Source organism: Felis catus, chromosome B3 (assembly GCF_018350175.1).
Source record: "Felis catus isolate Fca126 chromosome B3, F.catus_Fca126_mat1.0, whole genome shotgun sequence".
Lineage (NCBI taxonomy): Eukaryota > Metazoa > Chordata > Mammalia > Carnivora > Felidae > Felis > Felis catus.
The window spans coordinates 75104982-75124920 of record NC_058373.1 but is presented as its reverse complement, the minus strand read 5'-3'; the positions used below and the strand labels follow the sequence as shown (position 1 = coordinate 75124920).

General features: G+C 43.3%; 1 protein-coding gene across 3 annotated transcripts in view; it reads left to right on the top strand.

Annotated features, from left to right (window-relative positions):
• Nucleotides 1-19939, top strand: part of STXBP6 (syntaxin binding protein 6) — a 250429-nt gene that overhangs the window by 6789 nt on the left and 223701 nt on the right. Inside the window, exon 1 of one of the 3 annotated variants that reach the window (XM_045059740.1) lies at nt 366-713. The exons of the other annotated variants lie outside the window; for them this stretch is intronic. The gene's annotated coding sequence lies outside the window, so the exon portion shown is untranslated. Of the gene's footprint in view, nt 1-365; nt 714-19939 lie in introns of those variants that run through there. 3 annotated transcript variants of the gene reach the window in all.

Sequence of the window (19939 nt, the reverse complement as noted above, 5' to 3'; positions counted from 1 at the left end):
TTTGTTGCAAAAGTCCTCTCCCTGAATTAAAAGCGTTTTGTGCCAACTTGCTCCTGAGTCAGTGGGATGGTTTTTGTGGCAGATGTGCCTTGTGATCTTCAGAGTGGAGAATGTTCCTGGACTTCCCTCCAGAGGCGAATTCCATATTTAGGCTTCCTGGTTGCGAACCACCAAAGGGTGATAGGTTGTGCTGACTTGGCAGTTAATCTTTAGGTTCTCCCTTGAGATTTGACCGTAGTGTCCTCTTCCAGTTTGTCTGTGGAGCTCTGTCAAGACTTCCCCTTTAAAAAAAAAAAAAATCTCTGTATTAAGCAGGGTTTAGGTGCCACTGCTGGCACCACACCAGCATCAAAGTGTTTGGACCCCAAAGTCATAATACTAAATGAGCCTTTAATGTCACCGAGGCGAGGCTGCCATCCCCTTGATAGAGATGTTTCTCCTCTCTTTAGTGGTGAGATGTAGCTGGGCTTCTCAGACTCGCGGGCAGCAGCACTGGGGATCTCGTTAAGGTGCCGAATTTGATTCAGCAGGCCTGGGTTGGGGCCTGAGATCCCGCTGTTTTAACAAGCTCCCCGTTGATGTGGTTGCTGCTGGTCCACGGACCGCTCTGAGTAGAAGCTGATGCAGCGTGGAGCAGGTGGCTTTGGACTAGGACAGAGCTGAACAGGAGCTGTGGCAGAGCCACCAATTTGCTCAGGGAACTTGGGGGCAAGGTAAGTAACATGGGAGAGACAACTTTCTTTATTATTTTTTTTAATCTATGTTCAAGTTAATATACAGTATAGTCGTGGCTTCAAGAGTAGAGCCCTGTGATTGCTTTCTGACATATGACAATGCTCATCCCCAAAAGTGCCCTCTTTAATGCCTGTCACCCATTTAATACCCACCCCCCACTCCAGCAGCCTTCAGTTTGTTCTCTGTATTTAAGAGTCTCTTATGGTTTCTTCCCTCTCTTGTTTTTATCTTATTTTTGCTTCCCTTCCCCTATGTTCATCTGTTGAGTTTCTCAAATTACACATATGAGTGAAATCATATGCTATCTTTCCCTGATTTGTTTTGCTCAGCATAATACACTCAAGTTCCAACCACATTGTTGCAAATGGCAAGATTTCATTCTTTTTCATCTCCAAGTGGTATTCCATTGTGTGTGTATGACATCTTCTTTATCCATTCATCAGTTGATGGACATTGGGACTCTTTCCATAATTTGAGCCACAGCTTTCTTATCCGTCAGATCAGAGTAAGACCTAGCGCGTAGAAAAGTACGCACCACAATGTGCCTGGAATGTCACATATTTGCCTTTTCCTTCCCTCAAGGGCTGAGAATTCCACAATTAAGACTAAAGGAAAAATATATATGGAAGAAAGCCAAGGGCTTCACAGAGTGTTTGATTTGTGTGGATGGAATGGAGAGAGGATATAGGGGACAAGGTATGAATCCTAGTCCTCGGGGCAACATTAATTTGCTTATTGGTCTTCAAATGAGCATAACTTTGGTAAAGTCACTGTGCTAGTCTCAGCTGAATCCGGATAACTTTTAGTCAAGGTGTTGGGCCTTTACTCAGCTCTCATGGAGTTGATTTCTTTTTGACCAGAAGACCATCCCTCAACTGCTCTGTGGGTGCTCCCATTCCTTAGTATGGTGGTCTCTTCCCACCCTTGCCTAGCAGCCTTCCCCCCTGACTTACTGATGTTCATCTCATGCAGATGAGAGGAAATGGCGCTCAAACGTAAACCATTGAGTTTCGTGAGCAGCACGAGTGAAAGTTTCTGGGGATGAGGGTGAAAAATGTTTACTTCGTTGACTTGAGAAAACCTAGGTGTTTCGTTAATTTGCCTAAACTCTGGGCAGGTTGGATTGAATTGGATGAATGGGTAACAACCGAAGAGGAAGAATTGGGAACTAAATCTTGGCACTGGCTGTAATTTTCCTACCTGGAGCCTGTATTACTTGGCCTCACTGGGCCTCAGTTTCCTCTGTTATTAGGGACTGGCCTGGCTCCTGGGGCTGGCTTTTGAGGCTTTCATGCACAGCACCTGGGAGGGCATTCTGAGCTCTAAGAGGACCCACCTCCGTGAAGTATGCCCTGTGACTCCCCAGTGCTGGCTTAGGTAATGGCGTCTGCATAGGGTTACACAAGGTGAGTTGTGGTTTGTTAACGTTCGTTCTGTTTCTATCTTCTTTATCATCATTTGAAGTGAGAGGAAACAAGAGAATGTGTTTACATTTCAATTAAGTTGACAGATCCTTCTCACTTTCTACAGGGAAAAAATTCACACAAACAGTTCCTACGGTTTTAACAAAACCCCAAGTGCAGTAAATCAAACTGGTTTCTAAGACCTCACAGCCTGAAATTCATTGCTTTCCTGAGGATGGTAATTTCACCCCATGAGGCCCTGTTTTCCCACCTTGTTTGACTGTTTTGTGGATTGCCACGTGTGGATATTTCATGCCTGATTTTGAAGAAAATGAGATTGTTCACTTTGTTATAGCACTAGGGCTGAACATTTAAACTGATGTTGCATCAATATCAAATAATCAAAGGCAAGGTATTCAGGCTGCAGCTGAATACACTAGGTCTCACTGCACTTACTGTCCTTCTGAAAGGTGGAGGTGGAGTGTCACTGGAATTGGGAAAGATCTGATTTCTGAGGCGAGCGAATGTGTGTGCTCTAATCTGGTTGCCCCTCCTGACCACTGTTGGTAAGGAAAATTGGTCAGAGAGGTTATGCCTCAGCGATCTCTTTGTTTTTAGACCGCCTGGCAAGGTGTTGCTTCACACCGTCTCAGATCAAAGCCAGCAGTATCTAGTGGTTGAGAAGTTAATATTATTCTTGAAGAATTTAATCTACCCTATCATTAAGTCGCAATAAGGAAGCTGTCCCGCTAAGGAGGAGCTAGGTATATGAAGCTGGGTGTTCCTGAAGTAAGGCCTTTTAAAATTAAATCCTTATGCAACTACTGTATAACAATAGTTATTAAAAGAAAAAAAGTACCCTAAAGGTAGAAATTTGGTGCTTATAAAAAGAGCTCAATGCTCATAAAATGGGCATATTTCCAAATTCATCCACATTGTCAACCACACAGTCACTGGTCTGTCTAGTAGCTGATTTTTAAAAATGGGACAGGGAATTCTGAACTCAGACACCCTATTTTGGAACAGCCCTTGCGCTCAAGATCCCAACGGCTGGGATCTTCATTTTCGTATCCCCGAGGCCTAGCATGTCTGGCATATAGGAGAGAATCAATAAAAATATACTGAGCTGGACAGCTGCTTTCTCCTGGGATTCCCTTCCACTGTCTAGTCCCTTAGTTTTTCTGTCAGTATATTATTTTTACTATTTAATATTTCCCTAGAGATTATTATATGCTAACATAGTACATAGGTTCTAAGCACTTCATTGATACTGATTCCTTTTGTCTGCACGACCCTCAGAGGTAGGTACGGTTGTATATTTATCCCTACTTTACAGTTGAAGAGTGTGTATCATTTCCAAAAGTGACCTGAAAAGCGCTGTGTTTAAGATGGAAAGCTCATTAGAGAGCAGCTCGTGACACGGCTGTGCAAATGAGAAGTGTAATAACTCACGTTGGCATGGAAATTTCATAAAGAACCTATGCTGCTGGCCCCTAAAACTCTTGAAAGTAACCCCCCAGAGCTCCTCAAACTCTCCCGAACTGTCCTCAGTTTCTCCCGCTTTCCAGCTGCATCCACCATGTATGTGGTCACGTCCTGCCGGCATATGGTCTACAAAGTGCTCTCACAGGATCTCAGCTTTTTCTAGATGACAGCAGTGAGGCCTGGAGAGTCAAACTCCTTCTGAGGCACAGGATCGCCTGGGTTGGCTGGGAGCAGGACCCCGTGCCTCTTGCTCTTCACACTAGGCCTGAGTGCTTACATAAATTTATGCTGAGGGACAGTTGAATTGGTTTGCCCTGTGTGGCTTTGCACGGGAGGAGGCGAATAGGTGGGTTTGAAGTGTAACATACACACAGAAACAAGCGCTAATTACGTGGGTACCATTAAGGGAACTCCCTCTATGAACATAGCCATTTAGTCTTAGTACAGGTCAAGAAAGAGAGAGAGCCACCAGCACCCCAGAATCTCTCCTTGGGCCGGATGGTTCTGTCCGCCTCCATGGTAGCCACTCTCCTGACTTCTAGTACTATGGATCACTTTTGCCTCCTTTTGAGTTTTAGATGAATACAGTCTTCTTCTGTATTCTTTTGTGTCTGACTTCTTTCTCTCAGTATTGTGAGGTTCAGCCATATTGCTCATGTAGCATAAGCTGGATTGTATTCTGTTGCATTAATATACCACAATTACTAATTATGGACATTTCAGTTGTTTCCCATTTGGGGGTTGTTATAAATCATGCTGCTGTGGGCATACATGTGTATATGTCTTTGGTGCACATAGGTATGTATTTCTGGAGTGTGCATGTGGGTATAATTGCCAGGACTTATGATAGGAGTATGTTTAGCTTTAGTAGATACAGCCAGGCAGTTTTCCAGTATGCCATTCAATTTATAGTCCCATCTGGTGTGAATGAAGAGTCCCCTTTCTCTATTTTCTTGCCAGTACTGAGTTTGATAAGTCATTTTAAATTTAGCTCTTCACATGTTTGTGTAGGGGTTCTCTACTTATGGTTTAAATTCATATATCTCTCGGGCACCTAGGTGGCTCAGTCAGTTAAGCAGCCGTCTTCGGCTCAGGTCATGATCTCACGGTTCGTGGGTTCAATTCCCCCATCGGGCTCTTATGCTGACAGCTCAGAGCCTGGAGCCTGCTTCTGATTCTGTCTCTCCCTCTCTCTCTGCCCTCCCCCCACTTGCACTCTGCCTCTCTGCCTCTCAAAAATAAATGAACATTAAAAAAAATTTAAATTCAGGGCGCCTTGGTGGCTCGGTTGGGCGTCTGACTTCGGCTCAGGTCATGATCTCATGGTTCGTGGGTTGGAGCCCCGCGTCGGGCTCTGTGCTGACCGCTCAGAGCCTGGAGCCTGTTTCAATTCTGTGTCTCCCTTCTTTCTCTGTTCCTTTCCTGTTCACGTTCTGTCTCTGTCTCAAAAATAAATAAACATTAAAAATTTTTTTTTAAATTTAAATTCATATATCCCTTATCACCTTGTGAAGCTTAGTGTCTTTGCATGTGTATATTGACCTTTGGATTATCCTCTTTTGTGAAGATCTCTTGCCTATTTTTCAACTGTGTGGTTTTACTTTTTAAAACAAAGTGAGGATTCCATAGAAACATCTATGAAAAGTCCTTGAAATCTATAGTGATGGGGGTCACCTGTCAGTGATGTCTGATTGTGTTCTCAAATACAATTTCTGGAGAGTCCCCACTGAGGGAGTCACAGCTGGACAAAGTGGGTGAGGACCTGAAGAGGCATGAAACCCTTAGCAGGGAACTTGCTGAAAAGCTGGCGAGTCCCAGGGTGTATGGCCCACGGCAATTGTAAAGTTGTGAGGCCACCTGAAAGGTTAAAAGCACTTAACCTACAAATGAATTTGCCTTTTATGGAAGTCACTCTGGATGATTGTAGACCAACTCCAAAAGTATGGCTGAAACATTTCTGGAGTTGCTTTGAGTACGTCGGTTTGGATATTTTTAGTTGGTTTTAAAAATGCCCTTTGAGCCTGTATTTGATTTAGGGAAAGAGCAGAAGACCTCCCAGAACCCAGTCTAGTGAATAAGGAGGATACTTCAATGGGTGACTTAAAAACAAAACCTTATTCGTGAGGCTTGCCTGCAAGAGACGAACTTCCCTGCTTGGGTGAAGAGGGCAGATTTAGCAGGGAGGAGATGGCCCTGCACTAAGTACCTTACTCTCCTGGTCTCTTCTCATCTTTATAGTAACTTGTGAGCTACTTAATGCCGTTAGAGATGGAAAGTCAGAGAGTTAGAAAGAAAAGGGGAGCCTGATTTAGGAGTCCAGCCCAGCTCCAGCTTACCCCAGGGCCACTAGCTTTGCTTTTTCCCACCCTGCCTCCCCTCTGACAAAGTGTTGAAGGAATTTCAAAATGTTACATCCAGAAAAAAATGTGCTGCTGGTGAAGATCTGTTATAGACCCCCAGGAGCTGCCCCGTGGGGCTTTGAGGGTATAGAAGTCAGTGAAGCTTCAGAGCACTTGTCTTTCCCAAACACAATGCCTGGGGCCGGGCTGTTGGCTGTTCATGGGAGCAGCCTCAGGCCTCTCAGCATCCTGCCAGAACTAGTAGTCTGACCGGTAGGCCTTACTCTGCCTGCTGTTTCTTCTTTGTGACTGGCAAGCAGCTGCCCAGGAAATGCTCTTAAGACCCGTTGATGAATATTGTCACTGTTGGGAACTATATTCTGCATAGAAAAGAATCTTTTTTCCGGATAGGTACTTCTACAAAATCTGAACAACAGAGGCAGAACGCTGTTGAGCTCTTTAATAATCATTCATTCTCAATCTTAAAGTCATCCATTAGTTCTCCCTGAAACACGGTGGGTTAATGCCTTTGGCGTTCAGTACAGACCTTCCGAAATTATCCCCGAGAAGAATACCCCGGGCAGACCGTTTGAGATAGATCCCAGGGCATCCAGCTGCCCGTAAGATGTGAAGGTCCTAGGAGAGCCGCCAAACACACTTGACCCTCCCAGAGGCTTGTTCTTATCCTTTCTGACTCACAGACCCCAACAAGCTGGCCCTCTTCCACTGAGCCTGGAAATGTTGTCTAAAAGCTGAATACATAGAAAGCAGAAGCGGGGCGCCTGGGTGGCTCACTTGGTTGGGCGTCCGACTTCGGCTTAGGTCGTTATCTCGCGGTCCGTGAGTTCAAGCCCCCGCATCGGGCTCTGTGCTGACAGCTCAGAGCCTAGAGCCTGTTTCAGATTCTGTGTCTCCCTCTCTCTCTGACCTTCCCCCATTCATGCTCTGTCTCTCTCTGTCTCAAAAATAAATAAATGTTAAAAAAAAAATTTTTAAATAGAAAGCAGAAGCTACAACCTATTTTTCTGGCTCAGAGCAGTGGCAGAGAAGCCTCTGGACTTCTCTTGAGATGGCACAGTAGAATGGTTTCTTTGTTTGCTGGTTTCTTCATACTTAGCACCTATATCCTGCACAGCCTTGGTTTTCAGGACAAAGTCCTGGGTGATGGGTAACCAGATAACCGAATCCTTTCCTCTGCAGATTAGAATTTTATTTTGTTCGTATCCACACAGTTTTCCCTGGATAAAATGAGGTGCCTGAGAAAAAAAAAAATGTGAGGACATTTTAATGCAAAACCTTCGCGGGTAAGATCCTTATTTTCCTACCACATTTAATTCCTGTGGAGGATTCCAGGGCAGGCGAGAAAAGCCGGGTGTTACTATGGAGCAGTTGTCCCCAGTGACTGAACACCTGCTGGGGCCGCCTCACCTGTTTTCTTAGCAGATTACATTATCGTATGCACGTGTGCAGTTTGTACATCCAGGACTTGGACTTGGCTGGTGAATGTCTGAACTTATTCACCTCCTGCCAAAAGAAAGCATATAAATAGTGCTTTGTCTTCTGAGCTTTACAGGACACTGAGTAAACACAAATGTACACTGTGATGGGGGCCGGGAGGGCGGGGCAGGGGGAGAGAACCGCCCACATCCTTATTTTTTGAGTGGGTGTAACTAATGACTAGTTCCTGGATGTGTACCTAGAATGTAGGTCATGGTTCCACTGTCATCTCTGGAAGAGCTACAGTAAGCACTGTCTCCTTATAGGTCACTGTGTTATCTTATAGGTACAAGTGTCTAAAGTTCTTTTTCCCTGAGAAGTTTTCTACAGAGGTTTTTTTTTTGTTTTGTTTTTAAATAAGCATCTTGGTTTGGGAATAAGGAAGTCATTCGGTGAATACCTGAGGCTTCCTTAACATATTAATCATACTAATGGTTAATCACCGCACCTATGTTGTGTGTCAGGCACCGTGCTAGGGATGTTTTGTGGAGGCATGCCTCTCTTCTTGCTAGGTGATTGATATGCTACCCACTTCATGAGATGTTTCATAAAGCCGGTTACATCTGCAAAAAAAAAATGTTTCATGGATTCTTCCAACTCAGGTGCTATCGTTCGCCCCATTTTACAGAAACCAGGGCCGTAGTTCCTTGGTGCTGGGCTCTACAGCCCATCAGTGTGACTCTGGGTCAGGCCCTTGAACACCACACTCTGCTATCCTGAGACAGGGGGTTCTGGCTGGGCAGAACCCAGGGCTGCTCCTGAGACACTGGATATCGGAAGAGGGAAGATCAGACATTACTCAATAGAAGGTATATCGATGTGGGCAGTGCCTGCATTTTAAATACACTTAGTTTAGGTGAGCGATGGGGAAATAAACTGCGGCAGATTTTGAGAAGAAATGGATTGCTGGGGAGGGAGAGGGATTTCCATTGCCATTTCAAGTAGCGGGGATGATATTCAGCTTCATGTAAGGGCGCTGACCTGCATCCTGGAAAGGCTTCCACAGAGATGGTGTATTTGTCAGGGGTTCTTAGGAGCAGTTTTTCCCAGAACAATGGTTTCAATAGGTTTGTGGGTATTACCTCCTTGCCCTACCTTTATTGAAGGCAGACATATACGGGGCCACTCACCCATGTGGAACCCGACTTCTTTCCTTCCTTACTTCATCTCTAGACTTGGGAGAAATAAGGAGAGCAAAAGATATGATAGTTCCCCTTTCCTTCCTCACATGGATGCCATGTCACAGTGCTGTGTTGGGGTGGAGAGACCTTGAGAAATTCCCAGGGAGAACCTCTTGTAAAAGGTGAGAGGTCTGGTTTAAATCCCGTAGGAGTCGTTTGTCTGTTTCTTTCTCAGGGTACTTTTTCCATTTTGCTTTGTATTGATCGTATCTCTGTCTTTTCACTCAGCACAAGTGCCTACAAAAAGCAGACATGGCTTCTGCTTTTATAAAAAATATTAAAAGAGACAATATACAAAAATAACTGCATGAAGTGTTCACTGACAGCTATTCTAAGTGTTCTATAGGAGAGGTATGTGTTTGAGGGGACCTGGCCCCGGTCAAGGGAATTTGGGTGGCTTTTCTAAGGAGGGCCTGCTGAGCTGAGACCTGAAGGATGAGTAGGGGTTAAAGAGGCAGAGGATGGCATTACAGAGGAGACAGGATGTGCAAAGCCCCTGTGGTGGAAGGGACCATGGTATGAGTGATGGACAGAAGGCCCCTGAGGCTGGGAATGGAGAATAAGGAGTGTGAGACAGAGTCTTCTCCCAAGAGTCACAAGGCTTTCTGAGCATGGGTTTGAAGTGATCAGATTGACAAGATACCATGTTGATTGCAAAGAGGTTGGTTACAAGGACAGTAGGGGTCCCCAAGGAGATATGGATAGACCAGTTTAGAAATTTTTGTAGTAGTTTAGGAAGAAATGGTGATCACCTGACCAGGTGATATTTACCAGGGAGGTAAAGATGGAGAGAACTGGGTGGATGTTTGGAGAAATAGAGGTGATATGATTTGGATGTGGTGATGGGTTGGAAGTGCTGGGTGAGAAAAAGGGAGGCCTCAGAGACTATTCCTTGGTTTCTAGATTGCACAGTTACATGATGGTAGTGCCATTCTAAAGATATTGCCATGTCTCCTTAAGCAGACTCTAGACTATTTGATAGCAGGATCTTTTTCTTTTCTCTTTTCTTTTCTTTTTTAAAGTTATTTGTTTATTTTTGAGAGAGAGAGAGAGAGAGAGAGAGAGCGAGCACATGAGTAGGGAAGAGGCAGAGAGAGAGGGAGACAGAGAATTCCAAGCAGGCTCCGAGCTGTCAGCACAGAGCCTGATGCAGGGCCCAAACTCACAAAGCGTGAGATCATGACCTGAGCCAAAACCAAGAGCTGGAACGCTTAACCAACTGAGCTACCCAGGTGCCCCCATAGCAGAATCTTTTTCTAATTTAATTTTGAATCCTCACAGTGTTACTGTTATGTAGTCAGTTAGCTTTTGTTTACTGTATTCTTTGAGGAGGAGAGATTTCTTTAGAACTATGGCATGTGTGCAACTATGAACTTTAGAACTATAGAACTTTATAGTTCTACTTTAGAACTTTATACTATGTGTGCAACTTTAGAACTATATGCTATGTGTGCAACTATGGCATGGTGAGAAGCTACAGTTAGGGTACCACTTTGTATGTGTGGGGCAAGAGAAAAGTTCCATAGTTGGAGTAGAACTCCAAAGTCATTTAGCCACGTAGAGATATGGCTTCAATTTTCAAGGAACACCGACTGGGGGTGGCTGAGAGGGTTATTCATAATAACTTTGTGAAATGTGCAGAGTTTTACATTAATTAAAGGAATCTGTTGATGTGTGCTTCCTTTCCCCCGGTATTCCTCCTCACCACTAGTGGGTGCTGTTGCTTAGAATGCTCTGGCCGCTGTGGTGAGCATAGACTCTTGGTAGATGAAGTGTCTCTCTTGGGTGGCTGCTCCTGCGCAGGTAAATGGCTGTGTTTCTTTTTTCACCCAATCCTTCTATAAAGTGGTGGGTCAGTGGGTGACTTTTTGGTTGATGTGACTGTTGACTGGTCTGTAGACTGAGGAAGAAATGAACGAAGGATAGATCTAGTTCCTTTTTTATTGGATTGTTTTAGATTTCAGGTTCTAGGATGCTCAAAGCAGGTCACAACCCCAGGATAGAGAGTGTGCTGAGGACAAATGTGTTTGCTTTTTTTTAAGTTTATTTATTTATTTTGAGAGAGAGAGAGAGGGAGGACAAGTGGGGGAGGGGCAGAAAAAGAGAGAGAGAGAGAGAGAGAGAAAAGAGAGAGAGAGAGAGAGAGAGAGAGAGAGAGAGAGAGAGAGAGAGAGAATCCCAAGCAGGCTCCACACTGTCAGCGTAGAGCCTGAGCCAGGGCTCCAACCTATGAACCGTGAGATCATGACCTAAGTCAAAACCGAGAGTCTGACGGTTAACCGACTGAGCCACCCAGGTGCCCCAAGGACAAATGATTTCTTAATCTCGATCCTCAGTGTACATATGTGTAAGAAGGTGGTTCTCCCCACCAACCTTCCCAAAGGCTGGAGAGAGGAAATTCTGGAGTGGTGCTTGTCATTGGGAGCAATGCTCCCACAGTGCTTTCTCCTCACAGAATAGAATGCTTTCGCTGTGTTGGTGAGCCTGTTCAAACTGGTTTGCCTATAGTTTGCCTATAGTCTCTTATTTGTCTCAATGGTCTTACAGGTTTTATATTTTCAAGCCTCTTTGTGTTTCTTATCTGTCATATCAGTCATTCTGGAATGCTAGTTTATTTCCTTCTGTCTTTACCACTGTATTTATTCTGTATTTTTCACTCTCCACTTTCTCTTGGATCTCCGTAATAACCATCATCCTTCCCGTCCTTTATTTGGAAGCAGGGCATTTCTTAGGCTCTTTCTTGGGGTCCAAGAGTAATCTTACGGTATTTCTACTCTACTGTGCTGGTCTGTTGTCCTACACATGCTGTTGATAAACACGTTACTCTCTTAAAATAACTAGATGGGGCGCCTGGGCGGCTCAGTCGGTTAAGCGTCCGCCTTCTGCTCACGTCATGATCTGACACTGTGAGTTCGAGCCCCGCGTCAGGCTCCGTGCTGACAGCTCAGAGCCTGGAGCCTGCTTCAGATTCTGTGTCTCCCTCTCTCTCTGCCCCTCCCCTGCTCATGCTCTGTCTCTCTCTCAAAAATAAATGAACATTGGGGTGCCTGGGTGGCGCAGTCGGTTAAGCGTCCGACTTCAGCCAGGTCACGATATCGCGGTCCGGGAGTTCGAGCCCCGCATCGGGCTCTGGGCTGATGGCTCAGAGCCTGGAGCCTGTTTCCCATTCTGTGTCTCCCTCTCTCTCTGCCCCTCCCCCGTTCATGCTCTGTCTCTCTCTGTCCCAAAAATAAATAAACGTTGAAAAAAAAAATTAAAAAAAAAATGAACATTAAAAAAATTAAAAATAACTAGATAGGTTGGGAAATCATAGCACGTGCCAAATTGTCTTTGTCCTGTGCATTGAGACATACAAAACTAAACAAAAAATTGGGAGATCCGTATAGGCATCTTTCAAAAATATTTTGTACCACTTAGTCATTTTTATTTTATAAGCTTGACATTTGCATAAAAATGGAAGTTTACTTTTGTGCTCAAATGACTGAAGCACTTTTATTGTCTTCAATTTTTATTTTCTTTGGTTCTAAAGCTTTGATCTTTTAGTTGAAATGCAATTCTTCTCTTTCTAAAAAGGATCTACTCTTTGTATATCAAAATTCATTGAGTTTTTTTACTCAGGAAAAGGGCTTAGCTGTCTAATTAACCCTTTTTTTAACCCTCTTCCACACTCTCATCTCTCAGTGTACTCCATTTTAAAGATGAGGAAACTGAGGCTGTACCGTTCTGTGAATCAATAGTAAACCCAGGACTCTTAATTCCAATCTTTGGATTCCTCAGCTCATTGTGATTCTCTAGGACTTTAAAATATTTTTTTTCATTTTTTTTAATGTTTGTTTATTTTTGAGAGAGACAGAGACAGAATGCGAGTGGGTTAGGGTGAGAGAGTGAGGGAGACACAGAATCTGAAGCAGGCTCCAGGCTCCAAGCTGTCAGCACAGAGCTCGACACGAGACTCGAATTCACAAGCTGTGAGATCATGACCTGAGCCGAAGTCGGACGCTCAGCCAACTGAGCCACCCACGCGCCCCTAGGACTTTAAAATATTTTTAAGATTCTTCATTTTGAAATCTAACTTTCACTTTAAGGTCAGTTTCTTAGAGGTGGTTTCCTTGTGGTAACTAAAACTTTAATGGGTCCAATACAAGGGAAGAACCAAGCAATGATTTTGTTTTGTTCTAAAATTAATATAAAAATGTGTAGCTCTAGAAATCATATTTATCGAATTGGTAATATTGTTTGTATATATGAATAAATAAATTTGAATTGTCCTAATACTTTATGTCTGGTCTGCCCAGATTTCCACTTGGAGGAAATTGCATTTGTGTGGAAACACACCGTCCTTTCTCTATCATCTTGGTCTTTATGAGGGGTGAATTTTTGGATTTGTGGTTTGTTTTATTCCTAGTTTGTGCAGGAAATCAGGATGTGTCTAATTATCATATAAGGTGTCAGGAAATTCTCATAACAGTTCATTTAAGTCCACCTTAATTAAAAATAAAGAACAGGTTTTATAGCAACAGGATTTTGTTCTTTCTTTTGAAGAGATGATAGGAGTCCGTGAATCAAATGAGTCAGACAAGCTATAGCAATTTCAGAAAGCATGGGGATTACTGCTTTCAAGGCCCAGGAGGAGATGATAAAAACCCAACAGCTCTGTCAGTTTTTATCGTGCCCTGGTGTTTGGGTGGATATTGAAGCTCTGTGTAACTGGTGACCTATGATCTAGCTATTTCCCTTTAAAAGCTGTCTGTTTAAAATCAGTTCTCCTGTTCCCCTGCACAGCTCAGCAAGCATTTGTTTTTTTTTTTCTGTGCTGCCCTCAGAGCTGCCCCTCAGGATGGAGAGTGTCTTGTCCTTAACTCAAGGTCTTAGAGTCAAGATTAATTGGCAGATATTGGCCTCAAAAAGGGCAAGAGGCTAGTTTTTAGAATCCACAGGAGTATGGTAAAACTAAGGATGCCAAGAGGGGTGTTGGGAAGAGGTGGCCAAGCCACCTGGTGAATTGATGAGGACCTTGGCTTCCTTTGCCCATTCAGTTGCCCCATGTCCTCCCTTTCCCCCTTCCTGTAGGGCAAGGTGCTGCCTTGGGTTCTGCAAACAGGCACAGAAGACTAAACTTTGGGGGCCGGGACTTGACCTTTGCTTCTCTGTGACCAGCTGCATCCCTCCCCAGCTTATCTCTCCGTTGTCATTGCCGCTGTTCTGAAGGACATGAAACACCCTGGTAGTATCATTCATTTCCACTCTTTTGGCCTTAAAATGCCCTTCTCTTCCTTGTCTGTCTTGTATCTTTGCAATCATTCTTCAGACCCAGTGAAGAGTTACCACCTCCTTGAAGCCTTCTGTGACCACTGAACTTGCACCTGAGCACAGAAATGATCTGTGCTGCTCCTATGCCATATATAACTTATGCTCAGGTATGATTATTTGCTTGCATGGGGATAGGACTGCGACGTACACATTCTGTGTCTTCATTGCCTGGTATATGACAGGTGCCCTAAAGGGGTTGGATAGGTGGATGGATGGATGGATGGATGGATGGATGGATGGATGGATGGATGAGTGGGGCACATTCAAGGAGAACTTCTCAGAAGGGGGAGATCGACAGAGGGAGGGAGGGAAAGGGGGAGAGAGAGAGGGAATGCATTTTTAGCTGAGACACATGGGAAAGGGTTTAGGTGTGGACAAGAGAGTTGTTTCTGCCACATGCTTACTGAAATGGTGTCTAGTAGGGGATGGAAGTGTGAGGTGTGAGAATGAGCTGTGCCACTTTTATCAGAGTAGAAACCAAGTAATTGGCAAGAGATGACATCATAGTCATTTGACTTTTCTTCTTAAAAGCTCTGGGATCTTTCCTGAAGGATCTAGTTTCTTACTTGTAGAACGGGTTGATAACCCCATAAAGTAGGATCTATTATTAACATGATGATCAACGAAAACTTTAAGTACTCATTGCCCTGCCTTGTACACAGTGAAGGCTCAGTAGGTTAAGAGGTGGCCACTGCTGTTATTATTGGCCTCTGGTGTGTAATGGGAGGAAGAGGTGCCTGTTAGAAATGCTGAGGCATTTCTCCCAGAAATGAACACTTTTAGATTCACGGGTAAATACAAATGGGTCTCCAGGTGTTAGCAGTCATTGGAAATGGGATTACATGTTCTCCTTCCTCTTCCTTGTTATGTAGTACTTCTTTTTAGAAAGGAAGGCATTTCCCCCATTTCTTAGGGAAAGTTTTATTCCTGCCAGCATTTGCTTCTCAAGGAAGTTTCTTTCTCACATGTGGCATTACATGAAGAGTCTTTCTGGTTGTTTAAAAAAATACAGGTATTTCTCCCCATATATTTATTTGCAAAAAGTGTTATTCTGTTCCTTTCTGCAGTCCTGGAGAGCAGGTGGCATGCATTGCTGTTTCTGTTTCCAGATGGAAGCAAGTCAGGTTGGTCTGGGACCAACCTGGGACAGCTTGATTTTGGCTTATGAACGCCATTGTTTGTATATGTGCATTTCTGTCCCTTCAGTTGGAGAGCCATTTAGAAATCAGTGATCAAAGTGCCTAACAGGGGCGCCTGGGTGGCTCAGTCGGTTGAGCGTCCGACTTCAGCCAGGTCACGATCTCGCAGTCCGGGGGTTCGAGCCCCGCGTCGGGCTCTGGGCTGATGGCTCAGAGCCTGGAGCCTGCTTCCGATTCTGTGTCTCCCTCTCTCTCTGCCCCTCCCCCGTTCATGCTCTGTCTCTCTCTGTCTCAAAAATAAAGAAACGTTAAAAAAAATTAAAAAAAAAGTGCCTAACAATATTAATTTATTTACAGAATCATTCATGCATTCATTTCCTGCCCTGTGTACTACTGCTTTTCCTACCTGGTCCTTCAGTGCTGGATTTAGCAAGTTTTGTTTTTGCTGTTGTTCGTGTTATTAGGAAACCACTACATTTGTCAGTGATGATGACCATTGGGGTGTGCCTCTGAACCCCTTCTTCTCAGAGTATTTCATAGCCAGTCTGCTGATGTTTGGGTGTAGGGCCACTTTCATTTGTTGCCTGAATATAGGTCAGTCCTGCCATAATGGATTTCTGAGTAAAGAAGAAAATGGATGTGAAAGAGCTATGTATACAAATCAGGCGGCATGGATCCATTATCCCTTCTCTCTAATTCCAAAATCCACAAGGCTCTGAAAGCTCTCATCACCCATTTTGTGGTGAGATCTGACTTGAACGAATGAGTCTGTGTATTCATTTATCTCATTTAGCTCATTCATTATCTCATTTAGCTGTGGTTATGTGTAAGTTTCCCTGCCGGAGTATTACTGTGTTTGCCTATAGAGTACTGACCTACACACTACTGAGAACGTAAGGTACATTTTACCTTCCTAAAGTGTCAAAATTTTGGAATTCCAAAACACATCTGGTCTCAGGGCATTTGGATCAGAGCTGTGGACCTGTAGTATTTTTATTAGGGCCTCTAAGCCTTTTTTCTGTTGACAACCATCTTTTGAGATTCTCTCCTTGGCACCATTTTTGGGGGGTATGCAAACGAGGATCTCCCTTGCTGTTACAAGGACTATTTACTGAGCTGCAGTAAGAGGTATGGGTTGAGCTTTGCAAGAGGTATGGGGAAGGAAAAAGCATTGCACACATATGCCACCTCCCACCCCTGCCCTGGAGAAGGTCAGAGCGTCATGATAATGTGGAAAGTACTTTAATAGCAGTCTGTGGACTCCTGGATGTGGTATGATAATCACATCCAGGAACTCCACCAAAATTGCAAAGGCAAAGCAGCGTGGAAGAGGATGTGATCAGACAGCAATTGTAGGCTTGTTGTGGTCTCTGAAAGATAAAACCAGAGATGGGGCTACAAAGGAGGCGGTTTTTGAAGAGCCTTATTTACCAAGCCAAACAGTTGAGAATTTATCCTTTGGCAATGAGAAGTCTTTAAACCTGGGAATGAATGATTGGGTTTGCACTTTTGAAAGAGGCTTCTGCCTGCATTTTAAGGGACCTCAAAAAAGAAATCACTGCAATATTTTAGGCAATAGGACATTTTACTAGTAGCCCTAATAATGCTTTATATAGCACTTTAGGGTTTGCAAAAGATTTTCCCCTGCCTTAATTTATTTTGTAGTAGCCCTGAGGGATGGGTAGGTAATAACTAAGGAAGCAGATTCGGAGAACTGACTTGTTCAAGGTCATATCTAGCAACTAACAGCACCAGCTCTCCTAATTCTACATCTAGTGCAGCTTGGATGATATTAAAACCTTTTAGTATATTGCTCAGTTATGAGCATCGGTAAAAATAATCTGCTACCTGCATATCTCTTATGTTTGTCCTCAATAGACTGTCAGCTCCTTGAGGACTTGCAGCATTAAATTTGATGTGCCTTTGGCACAAAGATAGACTCACAATAGGCACCACCAAGAATTTGCTGGACTGTTTCTCCTCCGGATCCTGAACAGACCTAGGAAGAAGGAACATTTACAAAAACAGAGGGACTATCCTATTTCTTACTGTATATCTCATCATGTGTACTTATTAGGCAGTTTGTGTTTAAGGCACTGTTCTAGGTGCTGTGGGGAATACACAATGTAAAAACAATAGCATTTAAATAAACTTGGTCGTCAATTCAGCCTATTCTATCCTATTTAGATCTCACACACCACATTCCTTGGCTTTTGCAACAATTTTCTTTCTTTTAGTGAACGTTGGGTATTCCAATCAAAATTCTTGCATAGACTGATGAGAACTCTCAGGCTTACACATTTGCTTTGCAATTGTGTATGCGGTAATCAAGTATAACCTGGCACCTTTCCAAATGGGTGTTTTGGGAAACAAAGTAACCAAATCATTAAATAGACATATTTCTTTATAAAGAGGGAGAGTTTTAGCTTGACTAGGTTTCCAGTAATATCACTTCACAAGTGACAATCGTCTTGGGAATTACACTTAAAATTTATAGTCAATCGTGAGTTTCTGTGCCAGTCCTACAGAATTAGTGGGGAAATTAATAATGTAATCTTTTTCTTATACACCTGGCATATACTGCCATTTATGTTAGCAGTATTTCCCAGGCAGTCTAAGAGCTAGAGAGAAGTTCTAAATTATCCTCAGTCTTGGAATCCTATGTCAATGTAAAAGCACTTACTGAGTTGACTCAGTTCTGACTTTCCTTTACCAGCTTTGTATCAGAAGAACTTTTGGGGCCTCAGAAGAAACTCTATAGATCATTCAGACCTAGGGACAAGACTGAGGAGGGGCAGGGGATATAAAACTGTCCCCCCCCCCCCCGGGTGCAAGTCCATTCTTCAACTTATTAATTATAATTTGGAGCAAGTCTCAGAGCCTCTGGTTCCTTATCTGAAAAGTAAGGCTTATGATAGTGTTTCTCAAAGATTGTAAGACATACATTTTTGCTTATTTTACATTTTAATATATTTGAAAACAAGATGTGTTTTACTGTGCATGATAGGTTATGGCTTAATTTGTGTTGTTTTTCTAATATAGCGGTGCATAAAATAATGTTGCATCTTAAAATCAGTGATTGGCTATTTGATGAAATATGGAAACATGCCTTACCAACCTCCTGGGTTGTCAGGATCAAATCAGATAATATGTTTGCTAGAACATTACAGCCGTGCTAACAAGCAAGCAAGCAAAAGTACCTTTGGACAACCCTTGACGATCTTTCTCCCTTTGGTGTGAAACTGTATTTCTGTGTGTCTTTAAATTGGGAAGAGGCAGAAAATGGAAATTGCGAATTTAGATGAATTAAGATATCAAATGCCTTTCTTGAATATTTGAAGTAAAATGAATTTTAATGGAGTCTTACATTTGACTTCCTGATTTTTTTTTCCCTTTTTGAACAATACCCCAGTCACGTTGGTCTTGTCTCCCCTTACCCCCCACCCCCTGCAATAAGAACATTAGCTTTGGGTGGGAGAGGGGTGGAGGGTCATCAGTTTCATTTTGGACAAATTGCATTAGAAATGAGTTTGAGGCATCCAAGTGAAGATGGTGAGTAGGCAGTTGAATTTATGAGTCAGAGATAAAAATGTGGCATTTTTGGTATAGAGATGGTAAATGCCGGCTCGATCTTGGATGAGATCACCTAGGAAACAAATGGAGAAAGGAGGATTGGAACTGGAGGTTGACAAGCCACCTTCAGCCAGCAAACCTGCTTTATTTGGCCTGTGCAGTGTTTTTAAAATATTTGAACAAGTTGCTGTCGCATGTTTATGGTTTTTTGGCTGCCTAGAATATATTTTCTCTTTTGATAGCAGCGCCCTAATTTCCTTTTAAGAAATTTCATATCCTTCAATCGCAGACCTTGTGCCTTAGATTAAGTTCCACCCCTGACTCCCAATGAAGTGTGTGACCCAGGGCTGGCCAGTCACTCCCAGAGTAGTTCAGCCATATGGTTGGTCCAAGAATGGCCTTGTAATCCAAGTTGGCCCAATCAGAGAGAACTTGGAAACTGTGGGGGAGCTCCAGGAGGAGAATTTGTCTTGCTTTCTGCTTAAACCTGGCAGAATCTGGTGTGGAGGTCTAACAACTGCTTTGCTACCGTAGGGTAGAGCTTATCTGAGAATAGGAACAACAGAGAAGATCTGGAATACAGATAGAGAAACTAGGCCAGTGTCAGCTGCACCTTTAGGCTTTTCAGTTAAAAGAGTTAGTTAATAAATTCTCCTTTTGGTGTAACCAGGATTTCTTTTATTTGCACCAGAAAGAAATCCTTAACTGATTCAGTTGCCAAGATTTAAAAATCATGACTTTTCATGTAGAACTCAGTACTTCTGGCTAATTGTCGTTCTGGTAGACGTTTTATTACAGTCTGTACCTCTCCCTGCTATCATCTTACCCTGATGCCCAGGGTCTGTTGCCAGTTATCCAGCTTGCTCTGCAATGAGTTGAGAAGGAAGTGAAAGTCCACTTTGCTTCACTTCATTGTATTCCTTGCTTACCCTCATTGATAGTTGGGCTTTTGATCACTAATGTAGGGTGAAAAGAAAAGGGGGCCTAGGTTCAAGCTGTGGGGAGCTTGAACCCTAAAGAACAGGTAAAGGGGGACAAGCTTGTGAAGAGAAGGGAATGACAGCATTCGTTGTGAAGGCCAAGGTAAGGAACACTTCAGGGAGAGAGTAATGAACATCACCAAACACTGTCAAGATGTCAGATAAGATGAATGAAAAATTCTCATTTGAATTAGGCAACAGAGGTCATTATTGGCCTAGACTGGAGCTTTTGCAGGGAGAGTTGGAGACAAGCCCGATGGGAATGGTTTTTGAAAAATGAATGGCATGTGAAAAAGG